Genomic DNA, 15,201 nt, shown 5'->3' with positions numbered 1-15,201 from the left:
ACTCTCAGACAACAAGCTAGGCAGTCTCCTCTATATCCACTTGCCCCTCACTCTCACTCCACAAACTGATTTAGGAGGTGTGTTGGGTGAGGGGAGAGTAGGTGTCACTCTTTAATTCCCCTCTCCTTCTGTTCAAACATCTCCCTTCCCTGTCATCGGTCACCAGTTATCTCATTGTCCCTTGTCTTTAAAGAGTTCCCTCCCACCTAACAAGCCTGACTAGGTCAGATCTTCCCCAGGGTGAGCTAGGCTGACTCAAATTTACTCCCAAGGGCTTCTCAGTAGGGACCTAACTAAGGAACCCCTTTACTATCCCTTTTTATCTCTGAATTCCCATAGATACTGAGTGTGCACAGTAGGTGTTTAATAAATGTTTGTTGACAGATATATTGACTTATAGCTAATCGAATTATGCTCAATTCCTCCCCCCCACATACACACACACTTTAGACTTCTTCTACTCCTCTACCCTCCAAACCCACCACCTCCATCAGAATATAATTAGTCTTATTTCTAATTCCCCCAAAGGTCCAGGGTGGTACCTGGACCTGGTCCTTCTGATTGTGAATGTGTGTGCACATCTGAAAGGCCAACCCACAGTGAGAAATAAGCACACCAACACACAAGCGCCATTTATATAGCCCCTAAGTGTGTGCTCATCATATGCTGATAAAAATACATGCAAATTCAGAGCTGGGAGAAGCAAGCAAGCAAACGAAACCCGCTCACCAGCTGTTCCCCAAAGGAACAGCGGACCAGACTCAGGGATGAGGCAGGCAGCCTCTGCTAAACCGAACACCCGCCCCCCCCACCCCCTCCGCTGGGGAAACGACATCTTTAATGGAACAGTCGCCTCCGGATACAGGTTCATGCCTAAGCATAGGAAACCCGGGACACGAAGCCCCTTCCTCGGGAATGGGAAAATAACAACTGTTAGCAACAGGAGCAAACAGCATCCTCTGCACCTCCCTTCTCCCACCTCCCAGGGTTATTTTTAACCGCCTTCCATTCATGCCCTTCTGTTAGATCCTGGTAGCCCCCCCTCGTTTTCTGCCCCCTCCCCCGCCCCGCATCCATGCCTTGTTTTTAAACAGAAACTCTGTGCCCCCCCCCACAGGAGGGGGGGTGGGAGGAAAGAAGAATTCAAAGATACTTACCGTTCCCAGGCAGGGGATGGGGGGGGGGGGGTCCTCCCTGTTTTCCCAAGCCAAAAGCCAACAAGGATGGATGGCGAAGAGGGATCCAGGAGAATGGGAGGAGCACTCAGGTGGGGGGCAGGTGGAGGGGCCAAAATAAGCCCAGTCAGTGACTTCTCAGATCGTCGGGAGTGAGGGGCGGGGAGGGAAGAGGCAAAGGAGCCCCGGCTGCTGCACGGCGGGGGGAGAGGATGATGCTACCCTGGGAAGGACCCAGGCGTCCAGTTTCCTCCAGAGATCTGCTTTCCCAGAAGCGACTGGGAGGAGACGCGAGGGCCACACATAGGGTGAGAAAAAAAAAAAGAGGGGGAGGGAGCCAAGGGAAGGGAAAAAAATCCTAGACAGCAGCGCTCACTTGTTAAGCCCGAATTCCTTCTCTAACAACCATCTCTCCCTCTCTCCTGTGCGCGCTCTCTCTCTCTCCTCCCTCTCTCCCGAAGCAGCAGCAGCAGTACACGCCTCCCCGGGCGGGGGCGGGGCCAGGACCGGGCCGAGGGTGTGGCGATCAAGGCTGTCGCCAGGGGCGCCTACCCGGGAGGGCGCAGGGGGCGGGCGCAGTCACGACGCCGCAATTCCCTCCCCCGCCCCACCCCCTCCCCAGGGGCCCTGCAGCCCCCCACCCCCTGGGGAGGGCGGGCTGTCTGGGATGTTGCTTTCTTGTTCATCCACTCTGGAGGCCCTTCCATAGGGTCCTCTCTGGTGCACCCCATCACCATCACCGCTCCCCAACATGAAAAGGTGGAGAGCGGGAGGGAGAAGGAGGGAGAAGGGAGAGAGGAGAAGGAGGAGGAGCCCTGGGAAGTGGGAGGGTGGAGAACCCGACGGCCAGAGCAGGAGCCCCGGAGCTAAGATGAAGGACCAGGGCTAGGGGACCCCACTGGAGACCCCAGAGGCGCGGGGCCTGGAGCTGCGGAACCTCCGGTTTGCTGGCTTCCCCAGCTGCAATCTTGTCACCCTCCGACCCATTTCTTCCTTCCCTCCCTTCCCACTGTGTGCGTGTGTGTGTGTGTGTGTGTGTGTGTGTGTGTGTATACACCAGCGTGCATTCATCTCTCCTAGCTCTCCCTTTGTTTCTCGCGTGGCCTCCTCCCTCCAATCCTGCTTTCCCCTCCAAGCTTTAAGCGCACCCTCTGGCCCCTAGCTTCGTCTGTCCCTGAGCTGCGTGGGGGTGAGTTTCTCGTCCTCCGCTCTTTGCTCCCCTCGGAGCGAGGATACTCTCCTCCCACCCCACCCCTCCTTCTTCTCCCCCTTCTCTCCTTCCTTTTCTGCCCCAGGGGATTTTGGGGGAAAGGCTGGGGGCTTCTGGTCTGGAAAGGGGTCAAAGGATGGAGCCATCCTCCCTCTCTCCCTACCCCCTCTCCCCGCGTGCGAAGTCTGGGAGGATGGGCGCAACAATTCCCAAGTACTTCGCCCTGGCTGGGGCTCCCCTCTCCCATCATCCTGGACCTGCGTTTTCCTGAGGGGGTAGCATTTTCTAGGGTAGGGGGTAGAGGCTCACCTACACAAAAACGTTATAATATTCAGTCTTTTCTTTTCTTTTCTTTTCTTTTTTTTTAATTTGGTGAAGTCTTCCGATCCGGAAAGCTCTCAGGCACTCTGACCCCCATCTCCCCACCTATCCAGCGGGCTCACACACAGACGCAGACACGCTTGCCCAGACACCCAGGGGAGACAGTGCATCGAGGCAGCAGGGGCCCCTTTAGGTGAATTCCTCTTGGATCTGTCTTCCTTGGCAGCTTCGATGTCAGCACTTGGCCATTGCCCCTTGCAATGGATGTACTCAGGGGTTCATTTAAAAAAAAAGAAAAAAAAAGCCAAGAGGTTTTTTTGGTCTGTAAGTTCGTTCTTTGGATTTCTCACCTTTATACGAGGAGCTAAAGGGGCTGAGGGGAGGGAAACTGGTCACAACTAGGCTTTTGTCCCCTTTCTCAGCAGTCAGGATTGCTCCAGCCAGCACCCGAGATCCTTGACTCAACCACCTTCCCCCTTCCCGAACTCTCCCCATCTGACCAGAGGACAAACCTGAGCAGCCCAAGGCTTGTCTTCTCTCCAGAGGCTTCCGCCAACCCCAAAGGGTGGCTTTGTTCACAGACTGTGTTGGCATTCTCCCTTTGTGGCAATGCATTAATTATTGAGAGAAATATTCACGAGTTGAATTATAGATATGCCTCTGTACACCTCTCCACTCCAGACAGGTAAAAAGAAGCCTGATGAAGGGATTTTAAAAATAATAACAATATGCTTGTTTTGCTTTGTATATTAAATAAAGATGTTTTAAAAGTTTTAAAAGTTTTAAAAGCTAAAATCGGACACCAAACCTGAAAGTTTTCACTTGTGGCCTCTGGGCCAAGTTTCTGGTCAGGAACAAGAGAAGCAGAGAAATATACCTTTTGGTTTATGTGTGTGTTATAACCTCAGGCCCTCCTTCTGTCTCCCTCAGCAGCTCATACAGTATATTACAAGGTTTGGTCTTTTTAAAAAGTAAGTTATTTAGGAATGTTTGCACTAGGCCAGAGTGAGGATTGGGCTTATAAGCAAGGTAGACAGTTACCTAGGGCACCCACGGGGTGTCTCAGCCACATTTTTAATACTGCTTTTTATGAATGTAAATATATTAACGCAAGAAAATCCTACATTCTGCAGCATAATAATAGCATTTCCATGATGCTTAAAGATTTGCAAAGCACTTTAGACATATTTCATTCAATCCTCACACTGATTCAGGAGTTAGGTATTTATTTTACAATAAGTCAAGTTGAATGTCATATAGTGAGGCCTCAAAGCTTCCAGTGGATAGGAAGTAGGGATTGGAGGGTGGGGTAATGTTGTCAAACCTTGCCCAGAATGAAAAAAGGACATTTTCTAGGGCAACTTGGTGTCTTAGTGGAGAGAATGAGTGTCTGAGTTTAACTCAAGAATCAGCAATTCCCAACTTTGGCTCCTGCCTGATACTTACTAGCCATGAACCCTAGGCAAAGCACTTAATCTTGAAGTGCCTCAGTTTCCTCAACAATAAATTGGGGAGAATGATAGCATTTACCTCACTGGGTTGTTGTGAGGCTCAAACCCGGGGATCACATATTTAAGCATTTTGCAACCTGAAAGAGCTACATAAAAGCTACTTATTCCAACTCTCCTTATTGAATAGGAGCAAACATAATATAGAGCTGTTGTCTCATCAAAATGAAAATGGCTTAGAGTGTGGAGGAAAGAGGAGAGAAGGCAACAGAAGCCAGCGTCCTTGGCTCCAAAGCAATTTATGAAATTAATCAGAAGCCCAGTGCTGTCAGTGACTTGGAAAATAGGATTGATTGATGTCCCCAAGATGGCAGCTTTATCAAAAGCAAGACATTTGCATTCTACCTTGTTAAGACTGTATTAAGTATGCTTCTGAGTATGCTTCCTTTGCCTCTACCATGTACACAGCCTGAGGTTGTTGTTTTTTTTTTAATAATTTAAAAATGCAGGAAGACTTTATAAATATACAGTGTATTTCTAATGTAACGAGAATCTGGATTACTTAATCAAAGAGAGGGCTGATGCTACAGAAGGTGATCTTAGGAAGGCCAGAACTTTTATTGAAATCCCAGGTTAGAATCTGCCACTTATTACTTGTATGACCTTGGGCAAGTCACTTAACACATTTGGGCTTCCTCCTCTGTTAAATGAGGGAGTTGAACTACTAGATGCATGATCTGTGGTCCCACAGAAGTATTTTAAAGAATGATGTTTTGGGGCAGCTAGATCGTGCAGTGGATAGAGCAGTAGCACAGGAGTAAGGAAAACCAGAGTTCAAATCTGGCCTCAGACACTTATCAGCTTTGTAACCTTGGGCAAGTCACTTAACCCCCATTACCTCCAAAAATGATATTTTGTTTGTTTTTTGTCCAAGACTTGATATTTCATCAGAGTGAGGAACTTCTCGAGTCATTTATAGTCTTAGAAAACCACCAGGGCCACTGGCAGATGATATGCCTGCCCACTGTCACACAGCTGGTATTTGTTAGAGGCAGGACGTGATCTTGAAATCTGACTCCAAGACCTACCCTCCATACCTTAATTCAGGTGGCACAGGAAGGATGGAGCTAGAGACTGGACCCATGATCACATTAATATTGGGAACTCCCAAGAAAGGGACTCCCCATGCCAGTGCAAGTCACCACATTGTATAGTCTTAGAGAATCACCTAAGAGAGCTCTGAGTTCAATAGCTTGCCACTTATGACAGAGATGACATTTGAACCCAGGACTTCCTGAATCCTCTCCCTCATTCTTAAAATCTACACATCTTTCCCAACCTCCCCAAGACTTCATCCCACAAAAAGCCTTCCCTGGTAAACCCATCCTCCACCCATCGTCTCCTTATTTTGAATTCCATTAGCATTTATATAAATAATTGATATCTTTACATCGAGATTGCATATTGCCTTCTAATTGCTCACTATCTACTTCATAGAAGTCCTTGACTCTTCAATTAGATTTTTATCTTCTCTAGGAGCATGCAGCACTGTCCAATGGAGAGAGTGCTGAATATAGCATTAGAGGTTGCTGATGTTGGTCATTTCATGGCCCCATTTGGGGTTTTCTTGCAAAAGATGTGGGAGTGTGATTTGCCATTTCCTTCTTCAGTTCATTTTTACAAGTGAGGAAACTGAGGCAAACAGGGTTAAGTGACTTGCCCAACTAGTAAGTGTCTGTGGCCAAATTTGAACTCAGGAAGATGAGTCTTCCTGACTTTAAGCCTGAAACTCTATCCACTGCAGCATTAGAGGACCTGAGTTCAAATCCATTCTCAAATTCATTTCGGCAAGCCACTAAAATTTCCTAAGTCTCGCTTTCCTCGTCGATAAAGCAAGGGGGTTGGACCAACGATCCCTAAATTTCTTTCCAGCTCTAAATTTTTGATCCTATAATAACAGTTAATATTTACCTAACGCTTTAACATTTGCAAGGCACGTTACAAATATCTTATTTGATCCTCACCATAGCCCTGGACAGTAGGTGCTACAGTTTTACCCATTTTACAGATGAGGAAACTGAAGCAGACAGAGATTTAGTCAGTTGCCCAGGGCCACACAGTTCTGATCAGAACTCATGTCTTTCTGCCTACAGGTCCAAGGAGCTATGTATCCACTCCACTACTGAGCTAGCCCTAATCCTGATTCAGAGATCTTCTACACAGTGCCACAAGCATTTACTAAGCACTTCGAGTAGAAAGAGCACTGTACTAGATGCTGGGTGGGATACCCAACATAGAAAAGATGGGCTTTCAGGGAGCTTACAATCTAGTAGGGGTATAGGGCACTGATACACTTAAGATGGATCATACTCAATCTTACATATTAAGAGTTTTTGACTTAGAAAATACATGAGGTCTGGCAGGGGAAGTGATAACCAACCAAGTGAATGAAACAAGATTTCCAGGGGCACCACAAAACCTTAGAGTCGAAAGGAAGCTCACTAGCCATCCAGTCCACCCTGTACTTGCACCAGAATCCCATCAATGAAGTAGCTCATACATAGTCATCCAGCCTTTGCTTGAAAGTCTCCAGGTTCTTCCTGCCTCCTGAGGCAGCCCATTCCTGTTTGCAAAAGTTCTAGTGGGTGGGGCATTGTCCCAGACATCCTGCATGAATTGACCTCTTTGTACCTTCCACAAATTGCTCCTAGTGTTTGCTGGAGGTGGCATTCTCATCCTGCTGACTCTAAAGTGTGAGCAGGAAATTTGGCAGGGGGAGCCAGCAGGCCTCTTAGGCCCAAGGGACAGTCTGAACAAAGGCAGAGAACCTTGAGAGCAAAGAGTGAATTTGTCAGAGTGGTCCAACATGGCGGCATGAGAAAGTTCATGAAGCGGAGTGTCAGCCAACTACAACCCACTTGTGGGGGGCCGAGAGAGAGAGAGAGAGAGAGAGAGAGAGAGAGAGAGAGAGAGAGAGAGAGAGAGAGATTACATTTTACTACATAAAGTTCAAGGACCTATGGAATATTTTTGAGCACAAAAGTGTCATGGCCAGTGGCATGAGCCATGAATTTAGAGTCATAAAATCTGGGTCCAAGTGCTGTTTCTACCATTTCCTAACTATAACCTTGAGCAAAGTCTGTTTTTCTCTTTGGTCCCCAATTTTCTCATCTGTAAGATGAAAGAATTGGACTCAATGACCTCTAAAAGATTCTTCCACCTCCAAATCTATGATCTTCTGAACCTATAATCTAGGCCTAAGAAAGATTATTCAGAGAGTAGTGTAGGCAACCAGGTGACTAAGTATATATAGAGCAAAAGGGCCTGGAGTCAGGAAGATCTCAGTCCAAATCCAGTCTCAGACACTTACCAGTTGTGTGACCCTGGGCAAGTCACATCACTTCAGTTTGCCTCAATTTCCTCATCTATAACAAAAATGAGGATAACACAGTAATAGCACCTACTTTCCAGGGTTGTTGTAAGGATCACATGAGATAATAATTATCAAGAGCTAAGCACAAAGTCTGGCACACAGTAAACAGTATATTAATGTGAGCTATTATTAGTAGTAATATAATGGTAGTTTGGAGGGAGGGTGACTGGAAGTGGGAGAGCCTATGATAGTAATAATGATAATAGCTAGCATTTATAGATCACTTTAAGGTCTGCAAAGAATTTTACATATGTCATCACATCTGATCTTCACAATAACTGTGGGAGGTAGGTACTATTATTATCCTTATTTTACAAATAAGACACTGAGCAGGTGAAATGATTTGTCCAGGATTACAGACAAGTGTCTCGGTACTTCTTGACCCCAAGTCCAGAGTCCCATCCACTACCTAGCAGTATAAAATGTGTGAGCTGGTATTAATGAAGAGGGCCCTGTACTAGGGAGATAGCTCAGAGAATGGAGAGGAATGATTGGGTGAGATGTGATAGATGTGCAAGAAGCAACACTTGGTAACTGGTTAGATATAAGAGGTGAGGGAAAGGGGCAAAGGGAATCTCGAGGTTCTGCACCTGAGTGACAATGTGAAGGATGCTGCCAAAAACAGAAAAAAAAAAGGAACTCAAAAGCAGGAGTAGGTTTCAGAAGAAAAGAAATGAGGTCCACTTTGCCCAAGCTTACTTTGTAAACTTTAAAGAATTCTAAAAATGTTAAATATTATTACTATTAATATTATTATTCAAAGTGCTAATGGAATATCCTGAGGGAGTTGTCCTGGGGGGAAGCTGGAGATGCATATCTGAAGCTTAGTAGAGAGACCAGGACTGAAAATACAAACTTTAGCATCAATTGCATACAGGTTGGTAGCTAAGGGCACACAAAGTCTTTGATAATTGCTATTATTGTTGTTCTTCTTGTTATTATGATTTCAAATATTCCTAAAGTAGATTGGGACCATAAAAAGGTCATTTGCTAGCCACTATGTTTCTCTGGGGCAAGATGAGAAAAGTATAAGTACCTTTCATCCCCTTTCTTCCCTTCTTTCTCCAGCTTTTTTTTGTGGCCACACTGCTTCCTATTAACATCAAGACCCCCAACCATGGCACCCACATTAGTCCTCCCTACTAACTTTTAGCTTTGAGAGTTTTGGACCAAGGTGGGTGTGAACAAACTCTGAAAAGCTTTTCATTCCATGCCTTTCATTCCTGTGTTCTTTGTTGCAGGTGGGCTGAGCATCCCACAATCCCTTGTAAAATGTGAATCATTCCCCTATTATTTTCTTGGAGGTGCGATTTGTAAAGCTTGTTCGCCACTACTACCCACTCCTGTCTTACCCAGATAGACACTGTTCAGATCTTAGGGTAGAATAAAATCTTCTCTGTCAAAAATTTTTTAAAAATATTTCAACAACAGCCCTGTCATTGCTCATAGTGTTTCCTCTGGGATGTGAGAAAAAGTCTGCCCCAGAGGTATTAGCTCCTGGGTAAGCTTACATGGGTAACATAACATATCTCACACCATCCCCTTCTCTCCACGACCACAGCCCTAATTCAGACACTTGAGACTTCTCAACTGAACTATTACGGTGTCCTAATTGGCCTCCTTGTGTCTAGCCTCTTTCCCTCTCCAATGCCTTCTCCATGCAACTACCCAATTGATATCCCCAAGCCACACACCTGACTACGTTACTCCACTGCTCAAGCAGCCTGCATGGCTCCCTATTGCCTTTAAAATAAACCACACACTCCTTCATTGGGCACTCAGTTCTTCTCAATTCTAGTTAGACCTTATTCTCCCTCATCTGCTCTAGTTATAACCAAACCGGCCAACTTCCTATTCTCCTTAGACAACACTCTATCTCCATGTCCATCTCTCTTGATCATTCCCTTTTCCCAACCTGCCCTCCATGTTTGGGAAGCTCTCCAGTCTCACCTCTGCCTCTCAGAAGTCTTTGCTCTTCTTCAGGGGTCAAGGGCCACCTCCTACATAAAGTCTTTCCTGATCACCCCAGGTGTTGGTATTTTCCACTCCCAGAGGGGAAATTGTATTTCTTTTGTATATGTTTCATATCCGCTTATCTGTGCACGTTTTCCTCCAGTACACTGGGAGGTCCTTGTAGCTAGGGGCTATTTCAGGGGGAGGGGGAGTTGTTGGGGGGGGTTATTTTTTTTTTATTTCCAGTGCCTAACATAGTGGCTAGCATATAGCAGATATTTAAGAAAGGGTTGTCAAGTAAGATTATTTCCTCCTTTGCCCTTTTAAATTTGCTTCCTCCATATCTAGGAATAACAGAATTTCATTTGGAATAAGAAGATCCACGTTCTAATCCTAGCTCTGACATTTACTAGCCATGTGACCCTAGGCAAGTCATTTAATCATTTTGTGCCTCAGTTTCTTCAACTAGAAATATATTTATCCCAGAAATACTTTGGCAATTTGATGAATTCAAGTACTAATCTGATTTCTGGGGGGATGAATACCCATTTCCCTAATGTGAGTTGTGACCACTTTATGTTTAGTCAACTGTTTCATGATTTCAGCCTTTAAAAAAAACCATTCTCACCCTATGAGAAACCATGTGGCAATGAAAATTTTCAAACTTGGATGATAGATATGCACCACCTCTGTGCCATGAATCTCACTACCTGAGAAATGAACTTCTGGCCTCCCAGCTTTCAGTCTCATTGTCTTTACCCAGCACCATAGATAAGGGGCTAAAAAATTCATGTTAGCCAAGTATTTCCTTCTGTCATGCATGTGATGGCAGCTCACTTTTCTCTATAGTGCTTTCGTTAACTGCAAAGTTTTAGAGAAATGTGAGTTGCCATTATAAGCATGGCAGAAGGAAATACTTGGCTAACATGAATTTTTTAACCTTTCATTATTTCTGTTGAAAACCACCTCTCAATGTTTCCCAGGTAACCTTCCAAGACTATAGGCAAAAAGTATGAAATTTGGTAAATAAAGTGTTGCTTAGTAGGAGTTATTGGAGTTACTTTAATGAATACTTAAGGATCATTTTGAATTTTGAATTTCATACACAGCCCCATTATGACTTAGTAGATGGTCTTTGTGAGTTTCTTTTGCCTCTGTCTTGCCAAAAAAAATAGCAAGGAATAACAAGTTGTGCATAGTAGATTTGCAGTTTCATGTGTAATCATCTTTTTATTGTACTATGTTGTAGAAATGCTTGTTTTATTCCATAAATTAAATTAAAATTTAATAATGAAAAACAAATAATAAAATAATCCTCAGATGATCAGCATTTCTGAATTTAGCTAGACAAGTCCTTACACAAAAGACACACAGTCTATCTCTAGGTTTGTACTAAAAAATTTTCCAGTTTATTAGGACCTACAAGTACTTCTATATATTGTCTTTCCTTATTGGAACGTAATTTTACAGAAGAGGAAGCTGAGGTATGGAGGTGACCTTGCCAGGGTCACACAGAAAGTAAGTGTCAAAAGTGGGATTTGAACCCAAGTGGTCTGAGTCTAGATGTAGTCTTCTTTTCGCTGCACTATAGGGCACCTTGAGCTAGTCACTTAATTTTCCTGAGTCTGAAGTTCTTTTCTCATTTATAAAATGAGATCACAATAGATAATCTCTGAAATCTATGAAATCTATGAATCAGTAAACCAGTTGACATGGAAGATTTTGAATATGTTTTTGTTGTCTAAAATCCATCCCAAGAAGACTTGACATTTTAAGTAGAGGCCTTTACCTCATGGATCCTCACACAACACTTCAATGTACTTGTATTTCTAGTGCCCAGCACCACTCTGGCACATGGTACATACTTAATGAACATCTGTCAATTGGTTCACTGATTTCTTAAGATTTATGACAACCTTAGCAAGTATCGGTGACAAGGTTGTTTGCTTCATTCTTCAGAGCATTTGGTAGACAGGACTCAGCCTAAGGATGGGTGATGGTCTAAAAGAGAGTTTGCAAATCCCTTGTTTAGTTCTTGGCATTTCCCTATAGAAATTGGACTAAAGGATTTAAACCTGGAAAGGGCCTATATTTCGATTATTTAGTCCACCCTCCTGACTCTACAAATGAAACCACGCAGGCCCAAAGAGGTAAAAGAGCTAGTACGGTGCCTAGCACATACTAGGTGCTATATAAATGCTAGCTATCATCATCATCATCATCATCATCATCATCAGACTTTTCCAAGACTACTGAGGTCATTAAATAGGAGAGACAGAATTAAATCTAAACCCCCTCACTCCAGATCAAGGGTTCTTTTTACTGAGTTCCCAGCCTGAGTCCCAGGAGTCTGTTTAACCCATAATCCAGTTGAGCGACAGTCGTGTTCTTGGCATTTCAACTATACGTCATCAATATCCATAACATGGTTCCTGTGGGGAAATGAAATTTGAGCTCCAATTTAAGGTGCTAGGAATGACTTTCAAAGTTCATCTGGTGGCACTTCCTACTTGAGACCTTTCCAGTGGCAAGTGCCTCTCCCTGAAATTACTTCATATTTACCTTCTCTCACTATTTTTATTTTCTTATTAATAAATGTACCATTTGTATTGTTCCTTCTGATAAAATGTAAGCTCTTTGAAGGCAGGGATTATTTTGTTTGTCTTGGTATCCCCAGCATCTAGCCCAGTGCCTGACATAAGACTGATACTTAATAAATGGTTGTTGATTGATTGAACAGAGGCCAGTACAGTAAAACATAGGTTTCTTTAGCTAAGACTCTTTGAGTGTAGGGACAATGTTTTTGCCTTTTTTTGTGCTCCTTAGCACTTGTCACCATGCCAGGCATGGAGTGAGTCATTGATAAGTGCTTGCTGACTGAAAGACTGCAGGATTCAAGAGCTCTTGGGCCATTTTGTTTTTGTTTCTGTACCTCTAGTACCTGAAACATGGTGGACACTTAATAATGAGGGCAGTGGACACAAGGTGGCCCCATGCATAGAGTGTTGGACTTGGGAGTCAGGAAGACCAGAGTTCAACTCATGTCTTTCATACTTATTAGCCGTATGACTTCATCATTCTGTGCCTCAATTTCCTCATTTGTAAAGTAGGGATAATAACAGCACCTGCTTCCCAGGGCTGTTATGAATTAAATGAGATAGTTTGTGCTTTGCAGTATGTAATGGTATGTGTGTGTGTGTGTGTGTGTGTGTGTGTGTGTGTATAAATTACTATTGTAAGATTTAATCAAATTATATATTTTAGAGTAGAAAGAGTCCTTGGAGGTCATCTAATCCAATGGTGTCAAACTCAAATAGGAATGGGATTACTAAACTAAATCATATGTAAGGATCCCTGATGGCCGCACAGTGACTTAGAAAACCACAGATGAACATTATTTGCTATGTTGTATTTTTATTTATTTTGTTAAATATTTCCCAATAATATTTTAATTGGTTTCAGGTAGCACTGGGGAGTATTTCTAATTGTCTACTTTTTGATAACTCTGAACTAGCAACCTTACCCCCACCACCATTTTGTTCTTTTACACATGAGGGTGCCGAAATCCAAGGTCACACAAGTAGTAAGTGATAAAGCTAAAATTTCTACCTACAAATAGGAAGTGTTTTCTGCTAACCAGATTTTAGCCTTTTTATTTTTTTTTTGGTCACAAACCCATTTGAAAGACTAGGGACCCCTTCTGAGAATAATAATTTCAGATGCATAGAATAAAAAACACAAGAGTACAAAGAAAACCAAATATATTGAAATACAGTTATCAAAAAAATTTTAAAACAAGTTCATAGACCCCAGGTTAAGAACACCTGCACTATACCACATATAGCCCACCCCACATTCTTGGCTCTCCCAAAAGCAGATAAGGAAATTAGTTAAAGGACAGGGGCTCCTTTGAGAAGTCAAAATATCTAAAGAGAGGCCTTGGTACCAATAATTCAGAGCAGCTCTGCAAAAAAGGAGGAAACTCTCCTGACCATTCATCCTCCCCTCCCCACTCGCACTCCATATTCTGATTTGGAAAACAAAAGATAGTTTCTCCATGTTGGAAAGAGCATTCTTCACTCTGGTCCACCTTCCCTGAATTTGTGGGTTTCTTAAATCATTCATAAATTGAGTCTCCCTAAGTCAGACCTACTTATACACCAGATACTGTGTATCTGGTGGTCTGGCAACAACTTTAGCTTTTAATTAATCATTCCCTTGATTGATGAGCACCTCTGGGCAGAAAGTATAATAGCTCATCTCTTTATTTGTCCGTTTCTGGTTATGTACAGATGCATGTGAATGGATCCTGTGTTTATGTTGTCTTCTGTGTTGTTTGTAAGCTATAATGGGAATGCTAATTATTAAACTCCCGCAAATGTGCCCAGAGGCTACTGGGAGAGATGCATCCAATAGACCTAAAAATAACCAAGTCATAAATAACCATTTGCAGATGGGAATTATTCCTAACATCTTCTAAACAACAGCAGGTTTCCCCTTAAGATGTGGTAAGATGTTTTAAGATTTTCCAGGAGGTGTATTAAATAGGCCAGACCAGGATGAGTTTCTTTTAAAGGTAGAATCGAGCCACTGGTTTGGTCTTAGAACAAACTTGGTTGCATTCAGTCTCAAAAGGTAGTTACGAACACTAAATGGATTCATTTTGTCCATTGGAGCTATCTCACTGATACATTCTTGAAGAACATTTTCTTTTTAACTAACATGTCAAGGACATTTTTTCAAAATGAAAACTTTATTCATTCTTAATGGATTGATGCATTATTTATCCAGGTTGTAGAACAAACTGTTTCCAAATAAATTGCTCTGAAAAGTTCATGAAGCCTCTTTATTTCTTGATTTTCTGTTACACAAGCATGTAGGCTTAGGAGCCAGGATGTTAGCAAGGGAAGATGTCTCCCCAACCCATACCCCACCCTTCCCAACAGGAAAGGAGAATTAGAGAGATTCAGTAGGGGTAAAATAACAGTTGTTACTGAACAGTGTTGGGGAGGGGAGGACAGTGTCATAGATCTAGAACTGGGAGAGACCCCTGAGGTTCTTGGAGGCGAGACTTGCCCAAGGTCACATATATGATATGGATCAGAAGTTGTTGGGGATCCCATGTCCTCTGACTCACAATCCTTTGTTCTTTCCTCTATAGAATGTTGGGTCTTCCTAAGCGCAAGTCCTTTTGACATCCTCTGTTCACAAAACTACCTTGAACTGAGACGCTGTGATTCATAATAATACTTAATTGCCAGACTGAAGGAGGTGTTACTTCTGTCTAGCAATGGATGGAATTTGGCCTGGAGCTCAAGCAGGAAAATCAGAGACTCTGGCCCCCAACATTTCAAGAGGCACTGAATATTTTATTTCTAAATAAATGGAATGTGATTATTTCAGGCAGTAATAATAGGTTCTAATTAAACATGTCTTTAGAAGGGAATAAATGTAATAAAGGGATTGGTAAATATTGTATTTCAAAAAATGAGACTGGAAAATTATTTTTGTGGTTTGCAAAGTACAGATATAGTTTTCTTACTTGGCAGGTTATGGAGGAGGAGGGGAGTTTTCCTAGAGGCTCTTAATAATTCTTCACCATGTGTAGCTATTCACTCTTGTGCTGCTTGGAGTAATGAAAGGAAATCAAATTGATTTTTC

This window comes from Vombatus ursinus, unplaced genomic scaffold (assembly GCF_900497805.2).
Source record: "Vombatus ursinus unplaced genomic scaffold, bare-nosed wombat genome assembly UNPS02014822.1, whole genome shotgun sequence".
In the NCBI taxonomy this organism is placed as follows: domain Eukaryota; kingdom Metazoa; phylum Chordata; class Mammalia; order Diprotodontia; family Vombatidae; genus Vombatus; species Vombatus ursinus.
This window is presented reverse-complemented; position numbering follows the sequence as displayed.